Source organism: Aquarana catesbeiana, linkage group LG02 (genome assembly GCF_042186555.1).
Source record: "Aquarana catesbeiana isolate 2022-GZ linkage group LG02, ASM4218655v1, whole genome shotgun sequence".
NCBI lineage: Eukaryota > Metazoa > Chordata > Amphibia > Anura > Ranidae > Aquarana > Aquarana catesbeiana.
The window spans coordinates 584,017,467-584,023,466 of NC_133325.1; positions in this window are offsets into that span (position 1 = coordinate 584,017,467).

Genomic DNA, 6,000 nt, shown 5'->3' on the forward strand with positions numbered 1-6,000 from the left:
ATGATTGGATGATGGCAGTTAGCAGAGCTTCACCACATTCGCTGAGCTAAGATAAAATCCCCTTGCAAAGTGAAAATTCTCTTTAGGCTTTTAGTAAATCAACCACAAAGAGTTTGGCTGGTCCCTATTGGCATCGCTATCACTTTTGTTCTGATTTTGTTTTTCTGGTGTTGAATAGGCCTCAATCAGTTGTTTAAGCCATTTTTATTCAGGGAGCCCTACTGTGTTTTTTTTTTTTTTACTCCTTTATAAGAGCCAGTTCCAGTTTTAGTATTTAAATGCCGTAATCACATTTACAGTATACACATTTGTTGGAGCATGCTGAGAAGCAATAATAGTACATCAACAAAAGGGCACATATGTCATGTATATAAAAGAAAAGAGCTTTTTGTTTGGTACTGTACAGGAATGACCCAGATGTGCATAACAGATGCAGAATGTTAAAAAAAACCCAAATATGTCATTGAAAAATCCTCATTTTCAAGCATTGTCTGTGTGCAGTGCAGTCTGTACAAGCTTCTTTGTACTTTACTAACAACTTGTCATGGCAGATAATCAAATATTGTAAAAAAAAATGCGTTTTGTCTGTTTTGTTGCATCCCGCTACAGACTCCTGAAATATTCTTTTTAGCCAAAATATTCTTTTTAGCCAACCGGGATTGTTAAAATATTGCTGGTGGCTTTAGACGGTAAACACAACTATGGGATATTTGTGTTATGTCAACTGAATTGAGTTTGGATAGTGCTGTGTGAGCAGAGCTGTATTCCGTGGACACAGCTGTGTCTATATTTCTGCATGGCAGTAAGCAATAAGTCGCTACAGTCAATGCTTAGTAAACACAAGTAATTGTACTACACAGTACACTGTTGATTTTATTTTATGAATATCTGATTTCACATTATTTGTGGTCAGGTATGAGCTCCTTTGGACTGCTCAGAGCCAGGCACCAGGTTTTTATTAACTGTGAAATTCACTGCAGCGCAATTCCTTTGCTGTGTCAGCTCATATCCATTGATCGCAATCAGGATGCTGACCAAAACTGAACCAGGTAGTGGAAGAAAGCTTCAGTTCTGCTCTCCACCCACAGTAGAGGTCCTTCAGATGTGTTTCCCCCCTAGTGGGCCTAATTGTTGAGGTTAACAGCCTGAAAAGCTGTTTTCTACCATCTGCACCAGTACATTACATACCATGTTGGCTGATATCAGTGATAGGAGCATTAGAGCAGAACTTTTTTTATGTTTGTCTACAAGCCTATAGTCAGACACACTATAGCTGGGTACACAATGGCCAAATGTCGGGAGACATCAGCCTAGGGTTGCCACCTTTTCTTCAAGTCAAACCTGAACACACAGCATTTTTTTATAGTATAAACTATACATGTATTTTGCAATTAAATAACATTTCTAATCATATAACGTTAATCACAAGAGTCCCCCTTTACATCAGAGTCCACAGAGTTCCCCTTTTACATCAGAGTCCACAGAGTTCCCCTTTTACATCAGAGTCCACAGAGTTCCCCTTTTACATCAGAGTCCACAGAGTTCCCCTTTTACATCAGAGTCCACAGAGTTCCCCTTTTACATCTGAATCCACAGAGTTCCCCTTTTACATCTGAACTTGCAGAGTTCCCTTACACTGTAAGGGGGGACTCTGCAGACTCTGATGTAAGGGAGAACTCTGGGGACTCTAACATAAGGGATGCTCTGGGAACCCCGATTTAAGGGGGAACTCTGATGTACGGTGAGGACTCTGATGTAAGGCGAACACTGTGGCCTTTGGTGTAAAGGGGAACTGTGATATAGGGGGTGCTCTGAGAACCCTGATTTACCTTAGTGTACTCACTCAGAGGCAGGAGAGAGAAGGGGGGAGACTTCAGTCACAGACAGGGATGGATGGTGAGCTCACTCACCCCTTGGCAGTCAGCACCGCTCATCCAGATGTATCTGAGGCTGCTGGACTTCAAATTTCTGGCCCCCCACTTCCCTTTTCTTAGGCACAGTGCTGGGTATTGGAGAGCGGACAGACACAGAGGGGTAGGGGTGGGAGGAAGAGGAGCAGATCGAGCCCTCTCTCCTCTCCCATCTGTATGTGGGGGGAACTGGTAATGCTGGCTTTGGGCAGTGTGAAGAAAGTGTAACAGACACTCTCAGCTTAGACAACTGCATGCAGCAACCCTGCTGGGAGGCCAGAGTCCAATCTGAATAATGTGTCCGGGTTTCAGGCAGTTTGAAACCCGGACACATGACTCCAAACCCGAACTGTCCGGGTAAATCCCGAACAGGTGGCAACCCTATATCAGCCAGGTCATAAAAAATTTGTAAGGAAAAAACAGGGATGGGAAGGCGCCGACCTGAGTGTAGTATGAAAATGATGACTTTAATAAGATAAGATTAAAAACACTTACAAGATTCTAGAAGATGCATGCTCATCAAAGTAAAGTGCAGTCCTGGCATTCCACATGGCTCTGTGGGTCCCACCGCTGTTCCGGATAGCTGGAAAGGATTGAGCAGCTGGCTGGAATGGATCAGTGTTTCTCCAGGAGCAAAGGAACCAAGCAGCTCCACATAGACCAGCATGGACCATGGAACAGGAAGTGATGTCACCAGCCTCTGATTAGACCTAGGCAGGGCTGGAATCTTGTCAATCAGGGCTGCAGTGATGAAAGGCTACGCGCTTGGAGCTGACTGCTCCTTCTATTGGCCTGTCTAGTCATCTTCCTGTAATGTCCAGATCACATAAGATGAGGATCCAACTTGGAGGCGACTTCCATTAAAGGCTATGTGCACAAGTCAGATAGAAGTTGTCTTGAAGAAGTACAGTAACCTTTTCTAAAGTCCGAGCGACTTCGGTAGTGCTAATTAACCTCCCTGATGGTTTTCCCGAGTGTGGCTTGGGGTTAAATTTCATCACCATTAGCGGTAACCCCGAGCCACACTCGGGATTGCATTGCAGGATCCTGGTGTGGCTTTACTTACCTTGTCCCCAGGATCCTGCGATGTCCCCCCGCGCTGTCTGCGGGCTCAGTCCTCCTCCCGAAGCCTCTCTGTGCCAGGCTCCGTTCCCTGCGAGCGCCGCGGCGCACAGGGGGCGGAGCCTGGTGGCAAATTCAAAAGAATGTGAAAATCATAACAAATACAGTAATGTAATCTTACAGATTATAGTACTGTATGAAATCATTTCACATCCCTTTTGTCCCCAGTGCTTTGTCCTATGCCCTGCATGCAGTTTTATATTACATATATTGTTCTTTCTGCCTGGACACTGGAGATTGTCCATAGCAACCAAAAAGTGTTCCTTTACATCAAAAGCGGTTTTAGACCAGCTAGAAAACAGCGATAGTAAATTAGAACACTTGCAGAATTGAGCGATAGTAAATCGTGGGGAAATTTATTTTATTATCATTATATTATTTTTTTTTTTGATTATTTTTATTTATTTATTATATTATAATTTATGATTTTGTGTTTCAAACTTTATCATACCCGGGCTGTCTACTAGACTCTTGGTGGACAGATTTAAGTGTGTTATTGCTAAGAATTACAGGCCTACAATATAAAACGCCAAATTTCCATGCAAAAAAATTGTACCGCTTTCAGCACCTAAAATCCGAAATAATCATACCGCCAGGGAGGTTAAAACAGCTCTCATTGGCTAACATGGGATTTCACATGTCACGCGACTTGGGGTCTCACAAGTGGGATCCCAATGTGTATGTGGCCATCAAACTATTTCTTTTTCTCTCCTTTTATACTCTGGGCAGGCAAGTGCAAGTGCTTCTGCAGGGTCACTTTACTTTTACAGGTATACACGCATTCGTTGAGAATTATATTTAAAAGCATTTTTTTAAAAAAATTTTTATATTTTAAAAACATATTTCTTATCAAATAAGTGAAATATAATAACGGCGATTTATAAAATGTACCTGGCCATTGTTCGGAAAGGGTTTTGAATAACAGATTGTGGAGTAAGCGCTCAGTTGACAGGGAAATGAAATTGCCTTGTCTACTGCCTGGTTGCGTCATAGTGTGGGATGGTTGCTGATCCTGATATATGAAGATACAGAACAGACACGAGTAGTGCTGATCACAAGAGCAGATTGACGGTGGCAGAGTCCTGCTTCCTGAAAGCACAGATGCTGTGTGAGGACTCAGATATTACACCCACACACTTCCTGTTACACACCTGTACTCTGCGCTGCAGGTGGCTTTGGGCTACAGTGCTCTGCGTGGGAGCTTTATATGTAACTCTGCATACAATAATCAACACTCCCATCATTCACACGCTGGTGAGGACTGTATGCTGTACATGCACAAATTACTCACTCATCGATTGAAATTTATAACCGCACATTCCTGAGGTCATCCAGAAAGTCTTGCAAACAATTTTTTTTTTTTATAACTAAGATACAATACTATCATCATACTATTATACTAATATCATTTTATATATATACAGGCTTACCCCACCTTTAAGTACACAATGAGGTTTCTTTACTAAAGCTGGAAATTGCAAAATCAGGCTCACTTCTGCATGGAAACCAATGAGCTTCTAACCCCAGCTTGTTCAATTAAGCTTTGGTAACAAAACTTGGAAACTCATTGGTTTCTATGCAGAAGTGAGCCTGATTTTGCACTTTCCAGCTTTAGTAAATAAACCCCATTGTGTACTTAAAAGTGGGGTATATATATATATATATATATATATATATATATATATATATATATATATATATTCTACTTTTACTTGGCTGTGGAAAGTGTAACTTCCAAAGGATTTATATATATTTAACCACTTGCTGACCAGGCCTTTTCTGAAAATGTTTGTTTACAAGTTTAAATTAATATTTTTTGCTAGAAAATTACTTAGATATATATATATAAATTAGCAGAGACCCTAGAGAGTAAAATGGCGATCGTTGCAATATTTTATGTTACACTTTATTTGCGCAGCGGTCTTTCAAATGCAATTTTTTGGAGGGAAAAATGACACTTTAATGAATTAAACAACAAAACACAATAGTCCCCCCAATTTTATTGTATAATGTGAAAGATGGTGTTACGCCGAACACATAGATACCTAACATGTCATGCTTTAAAATAGTGCACACGCTCGTGGAATGGCGACAAACTACGGTGCCTAAAAATCTCCGTATGCGATGCTTTCAAAATGTTTACAGGTTACCTGTTTAGCGTTACAGAGGAGTTCTAATGCTAGAATTATTTCTTTCACTTTAACGATCGTGGCAATACCTCACGTGTGTGGTTTGAACACCGTTTACATATGCGGGCGCGACTTACGACTTACGTATACGTTTGCTTCTGTGCGCAAGCATGGAGGGACGGGTGCTTTAAAAAAAAAAAAAAATTATTTATTTTACTTTTCACGTTTACACTGTCCTTTTATTTATTTATTTTTTAATCACTTTTATTCCTATTGCAAGGAATGTAAACAACTCTTGTAATAGAAATAAGTATGACAGGTCCTCTTTATTGAGAGATCTGGGGTCAAAAAGACCTCAGATCTCTCATTTATCTTTTTTTTTTTGTAAATTATTTTTATTATATTTTCAATGTAAATACAAAACAGAACAGTAATAGAGTATAGTAGTAAGGGAATAAAAACGGCGCTGCCCTCAATATAATTGGGTGCTATAACCTATTATGGTACATAACCTGAACTAAGTGTTCATAGTGCAATCTCACCAAAATGTGCAAAAGTAACCAAAACAAAAAAACCAAAACATCAAAAAGACAAAAAGCCAATGCCGTAACCTCAGTGCATACGACACTGCTGCATTAAGTGAAGTAAAATAAATAAAAAAAGAAAGATACAATAAATTGAAGTAGATCCCCCCAATGGGTTAAGACAGAGTGATAAAGTATGCGTGAACAGTGATTTGCTAAAAGGAAAAAATATATGTTTTGTGGATTTCCTCAAAATTCAAAAGTTTTGGGACAAAATAGCATCAGGGGTGCTGTGAATTAAGTGATAGAAAATCT